This window comes from Oncorhynchus clarkii, chromosome 22 (genome assembly GCF_045791955.1).
Source record: "Oncorhynchus clarkii lewisi isolate Uvic-CL-2024 chromosome 22, UVic_Ocla_1.0, whole genome shotgun sequence".
Lineage (NCBI taxonomy): Eukaryota > Metazoa > Chordata > Actinopteri > Salmoniformes > Salmonidae > Oncorhynchus > Oncorhynchus clarkii.
This window is the reverse complement of record NC_092168.1, coordinates 21,601,130-21,628,094: the sequence shown is the minus strand read 5'-3', so window position 1 is coordinate 21,628,094 and position 26,965 is coordinate 21,601,130. Positions and strand designations below refer to the sequence as shown.

At 43.1% G+C, this 26,965-nt stretch overlaps 1 pseudogene; it reads right to left on the bottom strand.

The window, feature by feature from the left end:
• The window catches only part of LOC139380095 (UDP-glucuronic acid decarboxylase 1-like), a 40,292-nt pseudogene extending 14,181 nt beyond the window's left edge, over nucleotides 1-26,111 (bottom strand).
• Nucleotides 26,112-26,965: the final 854 nt, after the last annotated feature.

Genomic DNA, 26,965 nt, shown 5'->3' with positions numbered 1-26,965 from the left:
GTTTTACTGATCTAACATGCTAGCGCCATTTGGCATTTGTTTTACTGATCTAACATGCTAGCGCCATTTGGCATTTGTTTTACTGATCTAACATGCTAGCGCCATTTGGCATTTGTTTTACTGATCTAACATGCTAGCGCCATTTGGCATTTGTTTTACTGATCTAACATGATGGGTATTCCAGAAAGATGGTTGAACAAATTCAGGATTTCCTGAACATATCCATCTTGTCTTAACCAGATGAGGGAGTCTTGGCTCCAGAGCGGCTGCTTCACGATTAAATTAATAGGCTAAGCAAAGCGCAGATGACCTGTCAAATGGCGCGTGCACGTAACATTGAAAAAGTCCTCATGTCGATGACAGAAAAAACTATAGCTGTGGAGTTAAAAGATATTGGGCTCTATCTAGAACAAGAAACAACTGAAAAAACACAATGAATATGTTCACGTATTTACCCAACAACAAGTAATACATCCACCGTTGGAAAAAAAACAGAGGGAACCTGGCAGAAAATTGCAGACAGAGCTTGGCCAAGTGTAGTGACACAATTCCAATGTCTAATAGGCCTAGCTCACACACATGGCTGATTAGAAACAACACTTTCACTTTTATTGCACCACTGGTGATGTTAATACATTGGAGATTAGAAAAGCATTGTTGGAATTCCATTGACCGCAGCCTACTGTACCTGCAATTCTGTAAAAGTCCTCCTTGATTATGTGGACAGCTTGATGGCCAGGAAATGCAACAGACATAAAACCACCTCTTCAACGCGAGGCAGACTATTCTTAGCGCTCTACACACTGTACAGGAAACTACCAGTGGCAAAAGAAAATTGCTAAACAATACACAGAGTTTGTATAGCAGTCAAAGTGAAACTGCACTGGGAATAGGTTTGCTATACGGTGCCTTCAGAAAGTATTCAGACCCCTTGACTTTCACATTAAGTTATGTTACAGCCTTATTCTAAAATGTAATTTAAAAAAAAATCCTCAATCTACACACAATACCCCATAATGACAAAGCAAAAACTGGCTTTTAGAAATGTTTGCTAATTTACATATACAAAAACAGAAATATCACATTTACATAAGCATTCAGACCCTTTACTCCGTACTGTGTTGAAGCACCTTTGGCAGTGATTACAGCTTCGAGACTGAATACTTGTGTAAATACAGTATTTCTGTTTTTGCTTAGTCATTATGGGGTATTGTGTGTAGATTTGAGAAAAAAAATTATTTAATCAATTGTAGAATAAGGCTGCAACGTAACAAAATGTGGGAAAAGTCAAGGGTCTGAAAACTTTCCGAAGGCACAGTATATGCTTTGAGTAAATTGACCAGAAACATGAGTGATTGTGCGGAAAAACGTAAAACATGATTTTTTATTCTGAATGATCTAAAGGATGTATTCGAAGTCCAATAATCTTTTCCCTTTGTAAAGCATGGCAAACAATGTATGTTCTGATGTCAAGTGGATTTTCCAAGAAAGGACAGGCAATAGTGACAAAAAATAATCCGATTGGCCGAGATGTCCCGTATTTATTCGCTGCTATGATCAGGCTCTCTTTCCAGAGCCAGAGTTCTGGAAAAATCTCGGTAAATCACTAATCAAGCTTTCTGGAATACCCCTCTGGTGAGCAAACAGACAAAACGACTACAATCACACGCAAACAAAAACACATACACATTGAGCACACATACAGGTACTGTATGATTTCTCGTCCAGGTTTGGAGAGTTAGGCCTACTACAGGGCTTTGCACCATCCCAACACTAACACACCAGTCCTGGGCTAAAACAAGATTCAGTAGCTCTTCAGGACCGGCATTGGACACCCCAATGGCCCACAATCTCAAACTATCCCTGCATGTAAAATGCTGACGTAATCTAATGGATGGATAGATCCTTCTGCAATCTTCCAATGGTGCATGAGTTGTTCCTAAGTGATAACCAATCGATCACACAACCCAGGTTGCACACAAAGTGAGGACATGTTGATCTGATGGTTTCTCTAACTAATCCACACAAAAGCTTCTACATACTCTGTTTGGACTCTGGAGACCCTTCTATTGACCCTTGTACAACGGATGGGTCTAACCCTGAATGCTGATTGGCTTGAATGCTGTTTTAACCAATGTCTATTCCACAAGTTACCACCGGCTAAATCTATGACGTTAAAATGCCTATCTATTCTGTTTCATCTGACTGCACAATCCACTGTCTCATCAGCCCAGCCAGGCACTATATAAACTTGATATCCACTATAAAAGGCATCTAGACATTATCTCACATTTCTTTTAGACTAAAATTGAGTTTTCAACTGCAGAGATTTGTATAAACCTTGCAGTCTGTCTCTCCGGCATTTGCAACTTTGTTTCAATATTCAAATCTGATCTACTGCCGTCCCATAGTAACGAACGTGTCGGGAGTCAGGACGAAAAAGAAAGGCAGTCAGCATTTCTCAGCCAGTCGAAATCATGAATCAGCTTACATCATATTTATGGATATATACAAATATCAATAGAATAGTGCAGCTAGTTTGCAGTCTTTTCAGCTTCAGTTTGAAGCGATTGTGTTAGGTGTGTTGTTGGCTAGCTCTTCTGAACAACAATGTCCTGACGAGAGAGCACATTTTCTTTGCTAGGCGAAATCGCACATCATTAGCTCATTGTTATGGATGTGTCCAAATAAATGTAACCAGAAAACAACTTTAAAAAATGCAGCTACTATGCTGTTATTCTGGCTGCACGTGTCGTGGAAATATTCGGCCAATAATACTTCTCAGATACCGGAACTTGTGAATTCAAATAGACTTTATTACAAAGTAACAAGCCAAGCTGACCCATGGGCCAACTAATCTTTCCCGTTTCAGCACTCTCCTTTTATACAGTTTTACCCTTACATAACACATAGTCACTCCACTTCATGTAAATGATTAATACAATCTAGCCTTATGCCACCATTATCTTTCAGTCTCACTTCTGAGTTATTTACGCCCAGATGATTGTGGACTACAGGAAAAGGAGGACCAAGCACGCCCCATTCTCATCGAAGGGGCTGTAGCGGAGCAGGTTGAGAGCTTCAAGTTCCTTGGTGTCCACATCACCAACAAACTAGAATGGTTCAAACACTCCAAGACAGTTGTGAAGAGTGCACGACAAAGCCTATTCCCCCTCAGGAAACTAAAAAGATTTGGCATGGGTCTTCAAATCCTCAAAAGGTTCTACAGCTGCAACATCGAGAGCATCCTGACTGGTTGCATCACTGCCCCAAAGAACTGGAAAATCCCCAAACACGTGACTGTAAGTTAGCCATAGTTGGCTAGCTAACAAGCAAGGGTTTGCTTGTTAGAACGTTTGCTTGTTAGTATGACCATGGAACATTTAGAACGTTTGACCATGGAATATTTAGAACGTTTCTCTGGCAACCGAACAGATAGAACGAACGACCAGCCGCCTTGGGTAGAAACCCTAGATTTGTGTCGGGACTATATCTTGTGGAAGGATGAAATAAACTCAGCAAAAAAAGAAACGTCCCTTTTTCAGGACCCTGGCTTTCAAAGAGAATTTGTAAAAATCCAAATAACGTCACAGATCTTCATTTTAAAGGGTTTAAATACTGTTTCCCATGCTTGTTCAATGAACCATAACAAATGAATGAACATGCACCTGTGGAACAGTCGTTAAAACACTAACAGCTTACAGACTGTAGGCAATTAAGGTCACAGTTATGAAAACTTAGGACACTAAAAAGGCCTTTCTATTGACTCTGAAAAACACCAAAAGAAAGATGCCCAGGGTCCCTGCTCATCTGCGGGAAAGTGCCTTAGGCATGTCACCAAAGCACCATATACTACCCACCACTGCGACCTGTATGCGCTTGTTGGCTGGCGCTCGCTTCATATTCATTGCAAAACCCACTCGCTCCAGGTCATCTATAAGTCTTTGCTAGGTAAAGCCCTGCCTTATCTCAGCTCACTGGTCACCATAGCAGCACCCAGCCGTAGCACGTGCTCCAGCAGGAATATTTCACTGGTCACCCCCAAAGCCAATTCCTCCTTTGGTCGTCTTTCCTTACAGTTTTCTGCTGCGAATTACTCGAGTGAATTGCAAAAATCACTGAAGCTGGAGACTCATATCTCCCTCACTAACTTTAAGCACCAGCTGTCAGAGCAGCTCACAGATCACTACACCTGTACATAGCCCATCTGTAAATAGCCCATCCAACTACCTCATCCCCATACTGCCATTTATTTTTTTGCTCCTTTGCACTCCAGTATCTCTACTTGCAAATTCATCTTCTGCACATCTATCACTCAAGTGTTTATTGCTAAATTGTCATTATTTCGCCACAATGGCCAATTTATTGCCTTACCTCCCTTATCTTACCTCATTTGCACACACTGTATATAGACTATTTTCCTACTGTGTTATTGACTGTATGTTTGTTTATTCCATGTGTAACTGTGTTGTTGTTTGTGTCCCACTTCTTTGCTTTATCTTGGCCAGGTCACAGTTGTAAATGAGAACTTGTTCTCAACTGGCCTACCTGGTGAAATAAAGGAGAAATAAAACAAATAAAAACAAATGCTGCAAGGAGGCATGAGGACTGCAGATGTGGCCAGGGCAATAAATTGCAATGTCCTAATACAGCGCTACAGGGAGACAGGACGGACAGCTGATCGTCCTCACAGTGGCAGACCACGTGTAACAACACCTGCGCAGGATCGGTATCTCCGAACATCACACCTGCGGGACAGGTACAAGATGGCAACAACAACACCAGGAGCGCACAATCCCTCCATCAGTGCTCAGCCTGTCCGCAATAGGCTGAAAGATGCTGGACTGAGGGCTTGTAGGCCTGTTGTAAAGGCAGGTCCTCATCAGACATCACTGGCAACAACATCACCTATGGGCACAAACCCACCGTTGCTGGACTAGACAGGATTGGCAAAAAGTGCTCTTCACTGACGAGTCGCAGTTTTGTCTTACCAGGGGTGATGGTCGGATTCACGTTTATCGTCGAAGGAATGAGTGTTACAAACGAGGCCTGTACTCTGGAGTGAGATCGATTTGGAGGTGGAGGGTCCGTCATGGTCTGGGGCGGTGTGTCACAGCATCATCGGACTAAGCTTGTTGTCATTGCAGTCAATCTCAACGCTGTTTGTTACAGGGAAGACCTCCTCCTCCCACATGTGGTACCCTTTCTGCAGACTCCACCTTGACATGACCCTCCAGCATGACAATGCCACCAGCCACACTGCTCGTTCTGTGCGTGATTTCCTGCAAGACAGGAATATCAGTGTTCTGCCATGGCCAGGAAAGAGCCTGGATCTCAATCTGATTGAGCACGTCTGGGATCTGTTGGATCGGAGGGTGAGGGCTGGGGTCATTCCCCCAAGAAATGTCCGGAAACATGCAGGTGCCTTGGTGGGAGAGTGGGGTAACATCTCTCAGCAAGATCTGGCAAATCTGGTGCAGTCCATGAGGAGGAGATGCACTGCAGTACTTAATGCAGCTGGTGGCCACACCAGATACTGACGGTTACTTTTGATTTTTACCCCCCTTTGTTCAGGGACACATTATTAAATTTCTGTTAGTCACATGTCTGTGGAACTTGTTCAGTTTATGTCTCAGTTGATGAATCTTATGTTCATACAAATATTTACACATGTTAAGTTTGCTGAAAATAAACGCAGTTGACAGTGAGAGGATTTTTTTTGTTGTTGCTGAGTTTGGTATGAATAAATTAATCCAAATAATGTTTTTAATGAAAATATGTCAATCATTATTTGAATATTTTGGTAACCTGTTGTATAAAAGTGATAATGCCCTCGAAGCCGGCTTCTCTGACATCGACCAATCGTCAAATGCAAATTAATTACTTAAAAATCATACAATATGATTTTCTTGATTTTTGTTTTAGATTCCGTCTCGCACATTTGAAGTATACCTATGACAAAAATTACAGACCTTTACATGCTTTGTAAGTAGGAAAACCTGCACATTCGGCAGTGTATCCAATACTTCTCCCCACTGTATGTGTCCTATAGAGAAAACAAACCAGATCCACACACATCGTTATCACCACCACAGACTGAACTTACACGATACACTAACTAAATATATATATTTTCTGATTACACAATTAAAAACAGTATAAAAACCACTCAAACACAAGGCCACACAACACACGCAAGATGCATACACGACCAAAATGCACATAGGCTATCAATTATGCCTGGTTACATCACCTTTATAACAAGGACAGTCGCCCCCCTTTTCATCTCCAAAGCGACAACTTCAATGAGTCCTATTTTTAGTGTTAAAACATGAATAAAAACATGAAGACCTTATAAAACAGGCTATCTTGAAGATGTAGAACAGACTGTTAATATATATGGTAAACAAGAACATAATAAGGACAGAGTGATGGAGTGGACTTCCTGGAAAGGAAAACAGCTGAAATAGGAGGGGCAAGTGCTAAACAAGTTGGGTAAAAAATAAAATAAAGCATGTGTGCGCATGGCAGGGTGTGTGTTCATTCACACGGCTGTTAATAGGGTATAATGAGACCTTGAAGTCAGAAAGAGTCATGTAGAGAGGTGCCTTAGAGAAAGTGCGTGCCCTGGTTGCGGAGGGCTCTTTATCTCTCAACACAATAGATGAGGGAGATAATTGTGTTCTGCTCTGTGTTAGAGGAACGCCCTGGGTGATTCCTAATCTTCCTCATAATTACAAGTATCCTTTATGACGCACGCACGCGCACACGCACACACACACAGGGGTATAATGGAAGCAAAGAAAGCGCTATTAAGATAGTCCATTCTTAATAACAAAAGAGGACCCAAGGCATCAGGGAGACTCACAGGATTAAAGGATGAACAGTGATGATTTACTTAGTGAATAATCCCAGCGCTAGTCAAGCGGGTTACAAAACAAAGGAAAAGCCCTCAAGGCGCTGAGGAGACAGTCATGACACCTTGGTCGAAACGTGACCCTTTCACCTGAGCTAAATTCTTACAATATCTACAAATAGCTGGGTAATTTTAAAGGGGAAATCTGCAGTTGCTAAGCATTGACAAGCATTGTCATTTTGAATTATGTAAAGTGAGTGTGGAAGAGGTGAAAAAAAATATTGTTTTCTATCAACAATGACAAGCCAAGTCTGACAACATGGATGGAAAATTACTGAGGATAATAGCGGACGATATTGCCACTCCTATTTCCCAAATCTTCAATCTAAGCCTACTAGAGACCATGAGTCCTCAGGCCTGGAGGGAAGCAAAAGTAATTTCACTATGCCAAAATAGTAAAGCCCCTTTACTGGCTCAAATAGTCGAACAATCAGCCTGTTACCAACACTTAGTAAACTTTTGGGAAAAATTGTGTTTGACCAGATACAATGGTATTTTACTGTAAATAAATTGACAACAGACTTTCAGCACACTTATAGGGAAGGATATTCAACAAGCACGGCACTTACACAAATGACTGATGGTTGGCTGAGAGAAATTGATGATAAAAAGGTTTGTGGGGGCTGTTTTGGTAGATTTGAGTGCTGCTTTTGACATTATCAATCATAGTCTGCTGATGGAAAAAAGTATATGTTATGGCTTTACACCCCCTGCTATATTATGGATAAAGAGTTACCTGTCTAACAGAACACAGAGGGTGTTCTTTAATGGAAGCCTCTCCAATATAATCCAGGTAGAATCAGCAATTCCCCAGGGCAGCGTTCTAGGCCCCTTACTTTTTTCAGTCTTTACTAATGATATGCCACTGGCTTTGAGTAAAGCCAGTGTGTCTATGTATGCGGATGACTCAACACTATACACGTCAGCTACTACAGAAAGTAAAATGACTGCAACACTTAACAAAGAGCTGCTGTTAGTTTCAGAATGGGTGGCAAGGAATAAGACAAATATTTCAAAAACTAAAATAATTGTATTTGGGACAAATCATTCACCAAACCCTAAACTTCAACTTGGAATAAATCATGTGAAATCGAGCAAGTTGAGGTGACTAAACTGATTGGAGTAACCTTGGATTGTAAACTGTCATGGTCAAAACATGTTGATACAACAGTAGCTAAGATGGGGAGAAGTCTGTCCATAATAAAGCGCTGTTCTGCATTTTTAACAACACTATCAACAAGGCAGGTCCTAAAGGCTCTAGTTTTGTCGCACCTGGACTTCTGTTCAGTCGTGTGGTCGGATAGCCCTTAAATGTACACAGAGCTAACATTAATAATATGCATGTAAATCTCTCATGGCTCATAATGGGGGAGAGATTGACTTCATCGCTACTTGTTTTTGTAAGAAGTGTTGACATGCTGAATGCACTGAGGTGTCTGTTTAACTGCTAGCACACAGCTCGGACACCCATACATACCCCACAATACATGCCACCAAAGTTCTCATCCCAGTCCCCAAGTCAAGAACAGACTATGGGAGGTGCACAGTACTACATAGAGCCATGGCTACATGGAACTATTCCACATCAGGTAACTGATGCAAGCAGTAGAATCAGATTTAGCAATTATGGAACAGCACACACATACACATAAGACACACACACACATGTACACATGGATGTTGTATTGTAAACATGTGATAGTGGAGTAGTTGCCTGAGGGAACACATTAAATACATTGGGTAACGTGTTATGAAATGTAATGTCATGTAACATTTTAAATTGTGTATATAACTGCCTTAAGTTGTTGAACCCCAGGAAGAGTAGCTGCTGCCTTTGCAGCAGCAAATGGGGATCCTTAATACAAATACACACATTTTTGGACTTATAAATGATATGTACCCATTGATTTTTGAAGAACATAACTTATGAGCTTAGTTCAACAGTTATACCTCATCAGTGTCACGGCTGTTGAAAGAACTGGACCAAGGTGCAGCGTGGTGAGCGTACATATTCCCTTTTTATTTGGGTGACGCCGACAAAACAATACAAAATAAACCATGAAGCTTAAGGCTATGTGCCATCAAACAAAGTTAACTTCCCACAAACACAGGTGGGAAAAAGGGTACCTAAGTATGGTTCCCAATCAGAGACAACAATAGACAGTTGTCCCTTATTGAGAATCATACCTGGCCAAAACCTAGAAATAGAAAATCATAGAAACACAAAACATAGAATGCCCACCCCAACTCACGCCCTGACCAAACCAAAATAGAGACACAGTATATCACAAAAGTGAGTACACCCCTCACATTTTTGTAAATATTTGAGTATATCTTTTCATGTGACAACACTGAAGAAATGACACTTTGCTACAATGTAAAGTAGTGAGTGTACAGCTTGTATAACAGTGTAAATTTGCTGTCCCTCAAAATACCTCAACACACAGCCATTAATGTCTAAACCACTGGCAACAAAAGTGAGTACACCCGTAAGTGAAAATGTCCAAATTGGGCCCAAGGTGTCAATATTTTGTGTGGCCACCAACATTTTCCAGCACTGCCTTAACCCTCTTGGGCATGGAGTTCACCAGAGCTTCACAGGTTGCCACTGGAGTCCTCTTCCACTCCTCCATGACAACATCACAGAGCTGGTGGATGTTAGAGACCTTGCACTCCTCCACCTTCCGTTTGAGGATGCCCCACAGATGCTCAATAGGGTTTAGGTCTGGAGACATGCTTGGCCATCACCTTTACCCTCAGCTTCTATAGCAAGGCAGTGGTCGTCTTGGAGGTGTGTTTGGGGTCGTTATCATGTTGGAATACTGCCCCGCGACCCAGTCTCCGAAGGGAGGGGATCATGCTCTGCTTCAGTATGTCCCAGTACATGTTAGCATTTATGGTTCCCTCAATGAACTGTAACTCCCCAGTGCCGGCAGCACTCATGCAGCCCCAGAACATGACACTCCCACCACCATGCTTGACTGTAGGCAAGACACACTTGTCTTTGTACTCCTCACCTGGATGCCGCCACACACGCTTGACACCATCTGAACCAAATAAGTTTATCTTGGTCTCATCAGACCACAGGACATAACTTCTTTGGTCGACCATGGCGGGGCCTGTTCTGAGTGGAACCTGTCCAGTTAAACTGCTGTATGGTCTTGGCCATCGTGCTGCAGCTCAGTTTCAGGGTCTTGGCAATCTTCTTATTGCCCAGACCATCTTTATATAGAGCAACAATTATTTTTTTCAGATCCTCAGAGAGTTCTTTGCCATGAGGTGGCATGTTGAACTTCCAGTGACCAGTCAGTATGAGGGAGTGTGAGAGCGATGACACAAAATTGAACACACCTGCTCCCCATTCACACCTGAGACCTTGTAACACTAACGAGTCACATGACACCGGGGAGGGAAAATGGCTAATTGGGCCCGATTTTGACATTTTCACTTAGGGGTGTACTCACTTTTGTTGCCAGCGGTTTAGACATTAATGGCTGTGTGTTGAGGTATTTTGAGGGGACAGCAAATTTACACTGTTATACAAACTGTACACTCACTACTTTACATTGAAGCAAAGTGTCATTTCTTCAGTGTTGTCACATGAAATGATATACTTAAATATTTACAAAAATGTGAGGGGTGTACTCACTTTTGTTATATACTGTAAAAAAGGATCTCCAAGGTCAGGGCGTGACAATCAGAACCCAAAATATAAGCTTGTTTTACTCCAAAGTAAGCAAACCAATAAAATGTAAGAAAACACTGTATATCCTCAAAACATGGTTAAAACTATCATTTTGAAATCATGGATGGTCAGTCCTTGCATCCATAACGGTCTATGAATTTGAGTGTGGATACATTTCTCCAGCACCATCCCTCAGCTTTTTACCGAAACAGTGGTGGGGAGAACGCTTTGTGATACATCATACTTTATATGGAGTGTTTTCCCTCCTTCATTTGTAAAACGGTTGGGTAGAGCTGGGCTTTACGTGCTGATAAAATCAACACAATTAAATTTCAAATCTAAACTCAATAAAAAAAGAAGCTTCCCTTTTTCAAGACCCTGTCTTTCAAAGATACGGACCCTGCTCATCTGCGTGAACGTGCCTTAGGCATGCTGCAAGGAGTCATGAGGACTGCAGATGTGGCCAGGGCAATAAATTGAAATGTCCGTACTGTGAGACGCCTAAGACAGCGCTACAGGGAGACAGGATGGACAGCTGATCGTCCTCACAGTGGCAGACCACGTGGAACAACACCTGCACAGGATCAGTACATCCAAACATCACACCTGCGGGACAGGTACAGGATGGCAACAACAACTGCCCGAGTTACACCAGGAATGCACAAAGCCTCCATCAGTGCTCAGACTGTCTGCAATAGGCTGAGAGAGGCTGGACTGAGGGCTTGTAGGCCTGTTGTACGGCAGGTCCTCACCAGACATCACCGGCAACAATGTCGCCTATGGGCACAAACCCACCGTCGCTGGACCAGAGAGGACTGGCAAAAAGTGCTCTTCACTGACTAGTCGCGGTTTTGTCTCTACAGGGGTGATGGTCGGATTCACGTTTATCGTCGAAGGAATGAGCGGAGGAGATGCACTGCAGTACTTAATGCAGCTGGTGGCCACACCAGCTACTGACTGTTACTTTTGATTTTGACCCCCCTTTGTTCAGGGACACATTATTCAATTTCTGTTAGTCACATGTCTGTGGAACTTGTTCAGTTTATGTCTCACTTGTTGAATCTTGTTATGTTCATCCAAATATTTACACATGTTCAGTTTGCTGAAAATAAACGCAGTTGACAGTGAGAGGACGTTTCTTTTTTTGCTGAGTTTAGTTGCTACTGCTGTCTTTATAGTATAGTTCCTGTATTTGATTGATAAGCACTATTTTTAGTTCCTCTGTGCCTGTCGTCTGTGTGATTGCTGCTTGCGGTCTCTACCCTGTGTATTTACAATGTACAAAGCCAGGCGAAAGGCGCAGAACAATTCCCTTTGACACAACTAGAGAGAGGAGACTAGGAACACAGAGTACCAAGAAAAAACACAGAGTACCAAGAAAAAACACAGAGTACCAAAACAGATGGAAAAATTGTCTGATAGAGGTGCCTGTCATGCTGTGGCCTAAAAGCCTTCCTTTCCCAGTGACTCTAAGTACCATATTTGTCTTTCAGGGTCAACTCTGCCCTGGGTTTCACCATCACAGCACAAGGCATAGAGAGAGATACGTTTTTTCTCTAGGGGGAGGAGAGAATATTTCATTCTCTCAGAGAAATAGAAAGAGAGGAGTGGATGGGGTCATGACATGGATGAAAATATTTCGATTCACTTCTGTTAAAGTTTGTTTTGTTCCACAGCTTTTAGAACCTGTAGTCTGAAGTGGTGCAGTGTGTACACACACGGGCAAAACCCTGTCACGGTGGTAACAGCGATAAGGTCTGAGGTAACTACAGAGTTTTAATACCAGCCCACACAGAGCGAAAACACACACCCCGACCCCAATGTACCGGTGCTCACATCTGAGGAACGAAAATGAAGGGGCAACATTGAGAGAATATTCATAGAGAACTACAACGATAAAAGAACAATAAGAGCACAATCTGTCATTTATCACAATGCACAGCGTCTGGCAGTGATGGGGAATGAGTGAAGGCTTCTTGGCTTTTTTATTGGCGGTCTATTTACCTCGCTGTTTGTTTGCCTGATTGCCTCTATATGCAGAGTAATGATTGTGAGCCCAGACAGTAAATGTATGTGAAAACACCACACAGACAGACTACAGGCTGTATATACTGACAGGAAATAAAGAGGTGGGCAGGAAAGAGACAGGGGGAGGAATAGAGAGGAATGGAAGTGGGAGGAGTTTAGGAGAGGGGATGAGGGACCGAGTGGAAAAGATGATTCCAGATCTGACAAAGAGGAAAGGAGGTCAGAGTGGGCAGAGAAAGAAAGTAAAAAATATAAAATGTTATGTTTTTCAAGATAGTAGATTAGAGGAGAGAACAGAAGGGAAGAGGAGAGTAGGAAGGGAAGGGGAGAGAAGAGAAGGGAAGAGGAGAGGAAAGAAGGGAAGAGGAGAGAAGAGAAGGGAAGAGGAGAGTAGAGAAGGGAAGAGGAGAGGAAAGAAGAGGAGAGAAGGGAAGAGGAGAGTAGAGAAGGGAAGAGGAGAGAAGAGAAGAGAAGGGAAGAGGAGAGTAGAGAAGGGAAGAGGAGAGGAGAGAAGGGAAGAGGAGAGTAGAGAAGGGAAGAGGAGAGTAGAGAAGGGAAGAGGAGAGTAGAGTAGAGTAGAGGAGAGAAGTAAAGAGGAGAGAAGAGGAGAGAAGGGAAGAGGAGAGAGGCTCAGCTGGGTGTGATGTGGACTGATGGTAAGACAATCTGACAGGCCAGAGGGGGGTCTGGATAGCAGCATGTCTGTCACCATGTGATTTCATTCAGTTTATTGAAGGCTGGATATCAGTGGCGATGTGTGTGTGCGTCTGTGTGAGTGTATGAGAGGCCTGTAGACATGAATAGCATATGGATAGTGATACAGATTGCTTATAAACCACCCACAGCATATATAATATGATGGCAGGATATGAGGGAAGAGAGAAAAAAAGAGGGGGGAGGTGGTGAGAAAGGGGGTTTAGTTTCAGGGTTTATGTGCATATTTATTCAAGCATGTAAAACAAGGAGGTGAAAAACAACACCAGGCAATTGAAAGCATTACTAGTTGACGGGTATAGAGAAAAACACATTATTAAGGACATTCTGTAAATAAATCAAATACATCCAACAAATTAACTCTGATTAATTAGCACGCAAACCCCTTACGGATACTCTCCCATTATATCACACATCACATACAATAAATGTTTAAAATAAATCATGTTTGATTCAAAGCAACTGCTTTCTATCCATCCCTACTGCACAGCTTCTGTTTTTTCTGTGAGAGCAAAATTGTAAGATTTCTATAAATACTGTCATTATTATTGCATCAAATGGTTATTTTATACAACAGAAGAGGGGGGGGGGGTTCTTAAACACTCATCTGTGTATTTTACTGAGAATGGGCCTCTGGAAGATGTAATGCTGACAGAAGATTTACGATGTCTTTGGTTGATTAACCTGACAAGACCGCATTCCATAGCATGAATTGGTGTTTCTGTACAGAGGTACCAGGGTGGAGATGGCTCCAGTATGGAGTAGGGGGTCAGACCCTGGTTTCTACACAATGAGAACAGTCTTTACAGCAGATACTGTTTGCTGTGCATTATTAGTATCTTTCATATGAATCTTACCCTTGTGACCCATACATCTGTTGTTTGTCATGAACATCCAGGAGGATGGACTTTACTATTAAATGCTGTGGCTCAAAACCGCTCATTGGGCTCTCAACTAATCACCTACAGGAGGGTCGTTGACAAGCTCCATTACCGCAGTAATTAAATAATAAAGTTTACTTGTTTTTAAGAAATGTAAGTCTCTCCTTTTGATTAGAATAACTCCACTACATTTCTCTCCCTCTCCGTGTCTGCCCCACACAGACCAGACAAGTAGAAGCGCAATGGTACAACTTCCTAAACCATCGCACAGTTTGGGCTAGATCTGATTTATCTCTAGAGAATGTGATTGGAGCTTACAGGAAAAAAAGAAAGAAATAGCTCACCGTGGCACAGGTCGGCCTGGCTCACCACACATTTTCATTGGTTGAAGTGCATTAGCATTCCACCATGCTCGACACAACGTATCCTGCGTGATGATACGTTAGCACGTACATGTAACAGATCAGCTAGCTAGCCACTCTACCTAGCTAGTTAGCTGGCTAACATTATAGGTTTAGTGTCTAACAAAAAAAATCTTTGTTTTTCTGTTCATAATTTCTGTTGCCTGAAAATACTTTTTATGCATGCTAGTGCATGGTTATTTTTCGGTTTTTAATCAACTAATTGACCGACATCGGTTCAATTATTTGAAAGCGGTACTTGAAACGGTAGGGGTCCAACCAATAAAAAAAACACAGAGTAAACTCAGAGTTTAACCACCACCTAATCTAACCAGTAGAGACCACCCGGCGACCTCCCAGAGACATGCGTCTTGCCAATCATCCTCTACTATGTGGTATGGAGGTAGAGAAACATGCCTCCCCCTCCTCTTCCCAACCTATACTCAACTTGTTTTAAATGTCAACGCATTTCAATGAAAGGGGGTCGGTTGACAGATGCAATTTGCGATATTAAAATTCCACCTACCTCCATGATGGACAGCTGCCTAATGAGAGATGGGCTCTTTCTTTGAATTTTCCAGAGTTAGCGATGAGATGGATGGCGGGACGAGATAAAAAATACCACCAGCCGGAGATGAAAGGCAAGAACAAACAATGGAATGAGATTGCCAAAAGCTGGTGTCAGCCAGGAGGGAGAGAAAGTGGAATATTCATCTATTAATCTAAAAGAAGGTGTGCAAATAGCAGAGTAAGAATGAGGGTCCATCTGTCCATCCATCACACCCTAAATAGCACATGTGGATCAAATTGAGGAAATAGTAGATGTATGTGTCAAGTCACCCAGACAACGGAGCACAGTCAGTATACATCTAACACACAACTACATCTCTTTTACACACCCTTTCACTTACACACACACAAACCTTGTGTGATTGAGTTCATGAGGGTTGGTGGTGTGAGAGACTTTTCATCTCCACAGTGTTGTTCTCCTGGCCCCAGTGATCTGCCTCGGTGACCTGTTTGGTTTAGTCCACTCACTCTGCCCTCAGATCGACTTATCCTCTCTGGATTACACTTTCCCGCTCTTTCTCCCTTCTTCCCTACTTCCTCCAGCTGATTCGGCCTGTTTACGGTGTTAGAGTTAGCTTCCATTCATGGAGGTAGAGCTGACTGAGCTAACACTAAAAGAACTGATGAGAGACAGAGATGTGACAAACAGAGAGGGAGGAGGAAGAGGACGGGGAATATGAAGAGGGAGAGAGGAAGGAGGAATAGGAAGACAAAGAAATAGAAGAGAGAAGTAGCCCTCAGAGAGGATGGTAGAGGACGATGGGTCCATTACAGCCCTTTCATCCTAGAATATAGTTATATTTTTTCCCTTTTTTGATTTGTCCAGCTCTTCAGATAGCTCTGCAGGGACATCCCCAATGCAAACTCATCTGAATGTCACTCAAAAATGTGGATGGTGAAGTCATGCAAGGAGAGAATTTTGTCTGCGGAAAAACAAAACTTTAAAAGCAGAAGGAAATAACATAAAATGATTGCCTCCTGTAGGTCTGTCAGCTCAATGTATAGTACAATACACTTCCATCACAATTCATCAAATGCATTTACAAAATAACCATACATTTCATAGCCTGAGTGGTTTACTGCACAGTTTATCCAACAAGAAAGCATGGGAAAGCCGTCCAGCACTCACACACACAAAAACCTGGATAGGGGCAGGCGGGATGTGTGCGTCGATAGAGGTCTTACACATTTGATATATTCTCCTCTGTGCAGTAGCTGGTAAAGGAACCAGCTGGTAAAGGAACTACAGTAATACCAGCCACAGGCTAACACATGAATGAGAATGGAGTATAGACTGGGGATACCATTCTACAAACAAAACATGTTTAAATAAGGAGAGAGAGCTTTTAATTAAGCAGATAGAGGGAGACAGATAGAAAGATAGAGAGTCACAGCAATATCTTTTGTATGATCTCTTATATATTATTTTAGGCCCAGCTTTTAGAACTTTGTCTTTCCTGGATATAGCCACTACATTGTGATCACTGCATCCAATGGGTACAGATACAGCTTTAGAACAAAGTTCTACGGTATTAGTAAAAATGTCATCTATACATGTGGATGATCTTGTTCCTGTAGTGTTTGTAAACACCCTGGTAGGTTGATTAATAACCTGAACCAGATTACAGGCACTGGTTACATTGAAAAGCTTCCTCTTGAGCGGACAGCTTGATGAAAACCACTTAATATTCAGGTCCCCAAGAAAGTAGACCTCTCTGTTTTCACCACATACACTAAACATACACTAAGCATTTCACACATATTATTTAGATACTAACTGTTAGCACTTGGTGGCCTATAGCAACACCCCAAAAGAAAAGGCTTTAGATGTACCAAGTGAACCATTGCCCCCCCACCTCCACCCCCTTCCCTCTGGAAGGCTGCTGATCCTCTGTTGTTATTTTCGCTTAGTCACTTAAAATAACTCTACCTACATGTACATATTACCTCAATTACCTCGACACCGGTGCCCCCTCTATATAGCCCCACTATTGTTATTTACTGCTGCTCTATAATTATTTGTTATTCTTATCTCTTACTTTTTTGGTGGGTATTTTCTTAAAACTGCATTGTTGGTTAAGGGCTTGTAAGTAAGCATTTCACTGTGAAAAATACAATTTGATTTGATGCATACGAAAACACGATAACATTCGCACTACACACATACATACACATGGATTTTGTATTGTAGATACAGTACCAGTCAAACGTTTGGACACACCTACTCATTCCAGGGAGACTGCGTGAATCAGGCCTTCATGGTCGAATTGCTGCAAAGAAACCACTACTAAAGGACACCAACAAGAAGAAGAGACTTGCTTGGGCCAAGAAACACAAGCAATGGATATTAGACTGGTGGAAATCTGTCCTTGGGTCTGAGTCCAAATTTGAGATTGTGTAATTCCCACCGTGAAGCATGGAGGAGAAGGTGTGATGGTGCTTTGCTTGTGACACTGTCAGTGATTTATTTAGAATTCAAGGCACACTTAACCAGCATTCTGGGACTATCATTTGTTTTTCCAACAGGACAATGACCCAACACACCTCTGGGCTGTGTAAGGGCTATTTGACCGAGAACAAGGGTGATGAGGGCTGCATCAGATGACCTGGCCTCCACAATCAACCGACCTCAACCCAACTGACATGGTTTGGGATGAGTTGGACCACAGAGTGAAGGAAAAGCAGCCAACAAGTGCTCAGCATATGTGGGAACTCCTTCAAGACTGTTGGAAAAGCATTCCATGCTTCTATGCTGGTTGAGAGAATTCCAAGAGTGTGCAAAGCTGTCAAGGCAATCGGGTGGCTACTTTGAAGAATCTCAAATATAAAACATATTTTGATTTGTTTAACACTCTTTTGGTTACTACATGATTCCATATGTGTTCTTTCATAGTGTTGACGTCTTCACCATTATTCTACAATGTAGAAAATAGTAAAAATAAAGAAAAACCCTGGAATGAGTAGGTGTGTCCAAATTTTTGACTGCCCGTACCTGTTTCAGGTAGGCATAGCACATGGTATCAGCGACGCGTTTGCCCTCGTCATAGCAGGCCCGGGGGCTGATGGGGTTCACATGACCCCAGTACTCCTCATTCTGGGGGTGCACCTCGGGGTCTGAGTCGGGGGGAAATACAGACAGACAGACAGACAGACAGACAGACAGACAGACAGACAGACAGACAGACAGACAGACAGACAGACAGGGGTAAGTCACCAAGAATATAGCCACCTGTTCTGTATAATGCTAATTCCACTGAAACAGAATCCACTCATATGCATTACACAGGCAATGAGTAGTCGTTGTTCAGGATGTAAAATGAAATCATTCTTGCAACCGTCTGAAATGTACTCCACATAAACAGTAAACTAAATAATGTACATCGACTAAAGGCCATGCTTAGAGAAAATAGTAATTTTGTGAGAAACGGCACACACATACACAGTTAAGTGAGAAGGGTTTACCAAGAAAAACGTAGTGTGTGTGTAGCTCAATACTGTGCGGTGTACACAGCTAACCTTTTTCACTACAAGTCAACAAACTAAAGCACACACTCAGACCAACTAAAACACACACTCAGACCAACTAAAACACACACTCAGACCAACTAAAACACACACTCAGACCAACTAAAACACACACTTAGACCAACTAAAACACACACTCAGACCAACTAAAACACACACTCAGACCACTCGGGGGAGAAAATGAATGGGAGTTTGTGGGTGCGTTACAGTAAATTAGGTCAGTCTTACTGATGTGCTTTTGTGTCAAACTGTAGCCCAAATCTAAGCGATGAGGGACAGAGAGAGACACTATGCTCAGGTCCCTCTGGAGAGTCTCTCTCTCACACACACACACACGCATACACAGAGAGAGAGAGAGAGAGAGAGAGAGAGAGAGAGAGAGAGAGAGAGAGAAAGAGACACATACACACTTAAAAGCATCTTAAAAGCAATACAGTAATTGGTTCCTCAGTGCACTGTTATCTTTATCCAGAGACATGACGAGTGGAGCTGTGCATAGTTACAAAGAAATACCATGCAAGCAAAAACCACACAGCTTCAACATTCCTGGGTACAGTCACTAAAGGTTACTGTTACTACTGTGGCTAAAGTTACTGTACGGTAGGACAACAAAACAAACAAAGTTAATTTGCATAAGAAAGTGACATGTTGACGAACTTTAACTGGGTCTTAAGGGGATTCACAGTCACCATAACTCAATGACTAAAATTAGCATGGCTGTTAACGTTACAGTACGTTTTTATCAAAGCTCCTTGACGTGATTTACACTTATATCAGTACACTCGTAACAACCTAAGCATGATGAAACTTCTACTCGATCAAATAAGCTTCACCTATCAAAATAGCAGTTCACTTTCACCTTCTTGCTTCACCTCTTCCTCTCTGGCATAGCATACTGTAGCCTAGAGATCAATAAGGGGCCAGGCGGAAGGCTCTGGCAATAAGTGGTCAACTCTCTAGGCTACACTGTCTATTGCATCTTAGCCGCTCTGTCACTGCTCATCCATGTATTTTATACTTATATATTCGTATCTCATTCCTTTACTAGATTGTGTGTATTAGATTATATTACCTGTTAGATACTGCTGCACTGTAGGATCTAGAAGCATAAGCATTTCGCATACACTCGCAATAACATCTGCTAACCATGTGTATGTGACCAATAACATTTGATTTGATTTGATTTTTTAAATGTATATATGTATAATGTAGATAGATGTATGCCCCAGGAAGACCATCACCCACCCCTCGCCACTGCTGCTAAAAAAATCATTGGGGAAACACCGTCAGGTAGACAGAGAGGGAGAGGAGGGGGAAATAGTGAGAGAGTGCATCGGAAGGTTGACAAAATCAATAATTTCCTTTGTGTATGTGTGTGTGTATGCTCATGCATGCGTACAGTTGAAGTCGGAAGTTTACATACACCTTAGCCAAATACATTTAAACTCAGTTTTTCACAATTCCTAACATTTAAAGTAAAAATTCCCTGTTTTAGGTCAGTTAGGATCACCACATTCATTTTAAGAATGTGAAATGTCAGAATAATAGCAGAGAGAATTATGTATTTCAGCTTTTATTTCTTTCATCACATTCCCAGTGGGTCAGACACTTACTCTATTAGTATTTGGTAGCATTGCATTCATTTTGGCCCATTCCTCCTGACAGAGCTGGTGTAACAAAGTCAGGTTTGTAGGCCTCCTTGCTCGCACATGCTTTTTTAGTTCTGCCCACACATTTTATATAGGATTGAGGTCAGGGCTTTGTGATGCCCACTCCAATACCTTGACGTTGTTGTCCTTAAGCCATTTTGCCACAACTTTGGAAGTTTGCTTGGGGTCATTGTCCATTTGGAAGACCCATTTGCGACCAAGCTTTAACTTCCTGACTGATGTCTTGAGATGTTGCTTCAGTATATCCACATAATTTTATTTCCTCATGATGCCATCTATTTTGGGAAGTGCACCAGTCCCTCCTGCACCCCCACAACATGATGCTGCCACCTCCATGCTTCACGGTTGGGATGGTGTTCTTCGGCTTGCAAGCCTCCCCCTTTTCTGGCCAAACATAACAATGGTCATTATGGCCAAACAGTTCTGTTTTTGTTTCATCAGACCAGGGGCCATTTCTCCAAAAAGAATGATCTTTGTCCCCATGTGCAGTTGCAAACCGTAGTCTGGCTTTTTTATGGCGGTTTTGGAGCAGTAGCTTCTTCCTTGCTGATCAGCCATTCAGGTTTTGTCGATATAGGACTCGTTTTACTGTGGATATAGATACTTTTGTACCCGTTTCCACCAGCATCTTCACAAGGTCCTTTGATGCTGTTCTGGGATTGATTTGCACTTTTCACACCAAAGTACGTTCATCTCTATGAGACAGAACGCGTCTCCTTCCTGAGCGGTATGATGGCTGCGTGGTCCCATGGTGTTTATACTTGCGTACTACAGTTTGTACAGATGAACGTGGTACCTTCAGCCGTTTGGAAATTGCTCCCAAGGATGAACCAGACTTGTGGAGGTCTACAATGTTTTTTTCTGAGGTCTTGGCTGATTTATTTTGATTGTCCCATGATGTCAAGCAAAGAGGCACTGAGTTTAAAGGTAGACCTTGAAATTCATCCACAGGTAGACCTCCAATCGACTCAAATTATGTAAATTAGCCTATCAGAAGCGTCTAAAGCCATGACATAATTTTCTGGTATTTTCCAAGTTGTTAGGCACAGTCAACTTAGTGTATGTAAACTTCTGACCCACTGGAATTGTGAAACAGTGAATTATAAGTGAAATAATCTGTCTGTAAACAATTGTTGGAAAAATTTATTGTGTCTTGCACACCGACTTTCCAAACCTATAGTTTGTTAACAAGACATTTGTGTAGTGGTTGAAAAAGGAGTTTTAATGACTCTAACCTAAGTGTATGTAAACTTCCGACTTCAACTGTACATGCGTATGTATTCAGGGTTTTTGTGGAGATAGCCAGGTAGCCTGGAGACCCGTTTACCCTGCTGACCTTGCTCTGGCTCTGGCCAGGATTGGACAGGGCTGATATAGCAGGCAGCAGGCGCAGCACAGCCCAGACACAGCACAGCCAAGACACATTATCTTACCTCCCCAGAGACATCTCTCTGACCTGTGGCTTGAACTAAACTTGCCACAACAACAATAGACGCTGCCTCACCACTTAACTGTACACAGAACACCAGTATGTGTCAGGGAGAGAAAGATTATGTGCCGCCGTTGGGTTGTAATAGTGTGAAATATGGTGTTACACTGCTCTGGCCATGTCTAGTAAAGCCCTGTGAAATATGGTGTTACACTGCTCTGGCCATGTCTAGTAAAGCCCTGTGAAATATGGTGTTACACTGCTCTGGCCATGTCTAGTAAAGCCCTGTGAAATATGGTGTTACACTGCTCTGGCCATGTCTAGTAAAGCCCTGTGAAATATGGTGTTACACTGCTCTGGCCATGTCTAGTAAAGCCCTGTGAAATATGGTGTTACACTGCTCTGGCCATGTCTAGTAAAGCCCTGTGAAATATGGTGTTACACTGCTCTGGCCATGTCTAGTAAAGCCCTGTGAAATATGGTGTTACACTGCTCTGGCCATGTCTAGTAAAGCCCTGTGAAATATGGTGTTACACTGCTCTGGCCATGTCTAGTAAAGCCCTGTGAAATATGGTGTTACACTGCTCTGGCCATGTCTAGTAAAGCCCTGTGAAATTTGTGAAATGGACCTGGCACTCACTTTACATGCTGGGTAAACCGTGTATGTGTGTGTGTCTTACCTCCATACACCTCAGACGTAGAAGCCAGCAGTAGACGGGCTCCCACGTGCTTCGCCAACCCTGGGGACATATAAGACAAAGGCAATAAGACCCAGAGCCAAAAAACCTGGAGAGAGGCAGAATAGATCAATCAAACCCAGAGCCCGTCCTGGGGAGAGTCACAGACTAGATCAATCAAAGCTAGCGTGGAGCCTGGGGAGAGAGTCAGGCCGGAGTAATCAAACCAGTCATCACATCTGTGGAGAGGCAGACAAGATCAATTCAACTCAGAGTGGATACTGTGGTGGGACAAAGCAGAGAGATCAGAGCAGAATTAGTATGGGAGGAGAAGTTGGGAGGGGTAATCAGACCAGAGCAGTGGGACTGGAACCAGATACACTTTCTCATACACTTACACACAGTGTCCCAGATCTGTATATGCCAACTCCTCAAACAATACAAGTTGGCGAAAGCACAGCCGAGCACAGACCGAGCTGGCACCGGGCTTTCACTTGGAAAGAAAGACTTCAAAGTCTGTGGAGAGAGGAACCTAGGCATATGTACAGTGCATTCAGAAAGTATTCAGACCACTTGACTTTGTCCACATTATTTTACCTTAAGCTTCAAGTTCCTCGGTGTACACATCACTGACAAACTGAAATGATCCACCCACACAGACCGTGTGGTTAAGAAAGCGCAACAGGGCCTCATCAAGCTCAGGAGGTTGAAGAAATTTGGCTTGGCACCTAAAACCCTCAAACTTTTACAGATTCTGTAAAAGTCGAGCTGTATCACTGACTGGTACGGCAACTGCACCGCCCACAACGGCAGGGCTCTCCAGAGGGTGGTGCGGTCTGCCCAACGCATCACCGGGGGCAAACTACCTGCATTCAAAGACACCTTCAGCACCCAATGTCACAGGAAGGCCAAAAAGATCATCAAGGACAGCAACCACCCAAGCCACTGCCTGTTCACCCTGCTATTATTCAGAAGGCGAGGTCAGTACAGGTGCATCAAAGCTGGGACCGAGAGACTGAAAAATAGCTGCCCTATATACATAGACTTGAAATCACTGGCCACTTTAATAATTGGAACACTAGTCACATTAAAAATGTTTACATATTTTGCATTACTTATCTCATGTATATACTATATTATATTCTACTGTATCTTAGTCTATGCCGTTCTGACATTGCTCATCCAAATATTTATATATTCTTCCTATACTTTAGATTGTGTGTATTGTTAGAGATAACTGCACTGTTGGCGCTAGAAACACAAGCTTTTAGCTACACCCGCAATAACATCTGCTAAACACGTGTATGTAAAAATAAAATTTGATTTGATCTGATGACCTCTGTGGAAGGGGTCACCAACCCTTGTCCTGTAAGCTAACTGGTGGCCTTGAGCTGATCTCATGTCTCTACTCTGCTGTGTGTTCGGAGAATGTGAGCTCAATTCAACCACTAGCACACAGGCAAACAGAGGAGGAAGATTGTCTGCACTTTGCGGACGAGGGTGCCTAATAGAGAGGGAGGAAGAGATGTGGAGGAAGCAAGATGGAGAGGGAAAATACAGGGAACAGGCCTGTTATATGTACATTTTCTACCCCCTTTTTTCTTAATCCGTGACAAACAACTGTCAGAGAAACCTGCCTCGTTGCCCAGCCCATTAATTATAGCAATTCTCAGCCAATCACATTTGCCTGTCAGACGCTGGCTGGCTGGCTGTCACACAGACAGATAAGACAGACAGACAGACACAGACAGACAGACAGACAGACAGACAGACAGACAGACAAACAAACAGACAGACAGACAGAACGCGTCTCCTTCCTGAGCGGTATGACAGCTGTGTGGTCCCACAGTGGTTATACTTGCGTACTATTGTTTGAACAGATGAACATAGTACCTTAAGGCGTTTGGAAAATGCTCCCAAGGATGAACCAGACTTGTGGAGGTCTACAATTATTTTTCCGAGGTCTTGGCTGATTTCTTTTGATTTTCCCATGATGTCAAGCAAAGAGGCACTGAGTTTGAAAGTAGGCCTTGAAATCCACAAGTACACCTCCAATTGACTCAAATGGCTTGGCACCTAAAAGGTTTTAGGTGCCAAGCCAAATTGTTGGAAACAATTGTTGGAAAAATTACTTGTGTCATGCACAAAGTAGATGTCCTAACCAACTTGCCAAAACCATAGTTTGTTAACAAGAAGTTTGTGGAGTGGTTGAAAAAGACTTCAACTGTATGTATGCACTACCACGCACACCTATAGAGAGAGAGAATCAGTTAATGACAACAATAAAATAAAAGTGTATTTGTCAAGATCGCCCGAATACAACAGGTATACAGTGATAAGCTTACTTACAAGCCCTAACCAACAGTGCAATTTTTAAGTAAAAAATAGGTATTAGGTAAACAATAGATAAGTAAGGAAATACAAAATAAAAATAAAACAGTAAAATGACAGTGAAAATAACAGGAGCGAGGCTAAATACAGGTGGTACCGGTACAGAGTCAATGTGCGGGCCACCGGTTAGTCGGACTAATTGAGGTAATATGTACATATAGGTATAGTTGAAGTGACGATGCTTAGATGATAAACAGAGAGTAGCAGCAGTATAAAATAGGGGGTTGGCGGGTGGCGGGACACAATGCAAATAGTCCGGGTAGCCATTTGATGAACTGTTCAGGATTCTTATGACTTGGGGGTCAAAAGCTGTTGAGAAGCCCTTTTATCCTAGACTTGGCGCTCCGGTACTGCTTGCCATGCAGTAGCAGAGAGAACAGTCTCTGACTGGGGTGGCTGGAGTCATTGACAATCTTTAGGGCCTTCCTCTGACACCGCCTGGAGTAGAGGTCCTGGATGGCAGGCAGCTTAGGCCCAGTGATGTACTGGGCCGAACGCACTACCCTCTGTAGTGCCTTGTGGTCGGAGGCCCGAGCAGTTGCCGTACCAGGCATTGATGCAATCCGTCAGGATGCTCTTGATGTTGCAGCTGTAGAACCTTTTGAGGATCTGAGGACCCATGCCAAATCGTTTTAGTTTCCTGAGGGGGAATAGGCTTTGTCGTGCCCTCTTCACGACGGTCTTGGTGTGTTTGGACCATTCTAGTTTGTTGGTGATGTGGACACCAAGGAACTTGAAGCTCTCAACCTGCTCCACTACAGCCCTGTCGATGAGAATGGGGGCGTGCTCGGTCCTCCTTTACCTGTAGTCCACAATCATCTTCTTTGTCTTGATTACGTTGAGGGATAGGTTGTTATTCTGGCACCACCCGGCCAGGTCTCTGACCTCATCCCTATAGGCTATCTCAGTGTTATCGGTGATCAGGCTAACAACTGTTGTGTCGTCTACAAACTTAATGATGCTGTTGGAGTCGTGCCTGGCCATACAGTGGTGGGTGAACAGGGAGTCCAGGAGGCGACTGAGCACGAACCCCTGAGAAGCTCCAGTGTTGAGGATCAGCGTGGCAGATGTATTGCTACCTACCCTCACCACCTGGGGGCAGCCCGTCAGGAAGTCCAGGATCCAGTTGCAGAGGGAGGTGGTTAGTCCCCGGGTCCTTAGCTTATTGATGAGCTTTGAGGGCTCTATGGTGTTGAACGCTGAGCTGCAGTCAATGAATAGCATTCTCACATTGGTGTTCCTTTTGTCCAGGTGGGAAAGGGAAGTGTGGAGTGCAATAGAGATTGCATCATCTGTGGATCTGTTTGAGTGGTATGCAAATTAGGGTGGGTCTAGGGTTTCTGGGATAATGGTGTTAATGTGAGCCATTGCCAGCCTTTCAAAGCAGTTCATGGCTACGGACGTGAGTGCTACGGGTGTGTAGTCATTTAGGCAGTGCTCTTAGTGCTCTTGGGCACAGGGACTATGGTGGTCTGCTTGAAGCATGTTGGTATTACAGACTCAATCAAGGACATGTTGAAAATGTCAGTGAAGACACCTGCCAGTTGGTCAGCACATGCCCGGAGCACACGTCCTGGTAATCTGTCTGGCCCTGCGGCCTTGTGAATGTTAACCTGTTTAAAGGTCTTACTCACGTCGGCTATGGAGAGCGTGATCACACAGTCTTCCGGAACAGCTGATGCTCTCATGCATGCCTCAGTTTTCCTTGCCTCGAAGCGAGCATAGAAGTGATTTAGCTCACCTGGTAGACTCATGTCACTGGGCAGCTCGCGGCTGTGCTTCCCTTTGTAGTGTATAATAGTTTGCAGAACCTGCCACATCCGACGAGCATCGGAGCCGGTGTAGTACAATTTAATCTTAGTCCTGTATTGGCGCTTTGCCTGTTTGATGGTTCATCTGAGGGCATAGCGGGATTTCTTATAATCTTCAGGGTTAGAGACCAGCGCCTTGAAAGTGGCAACTCTAACCTTTAGCTCAGTTTGAATGTTGCCTGTAATCCATGGCTTCTGGTTGGGGTATGTACATGCAGCCACTATGGGGACAATGTCCTCGATGCACTTATTGATAAAGCCAATGAC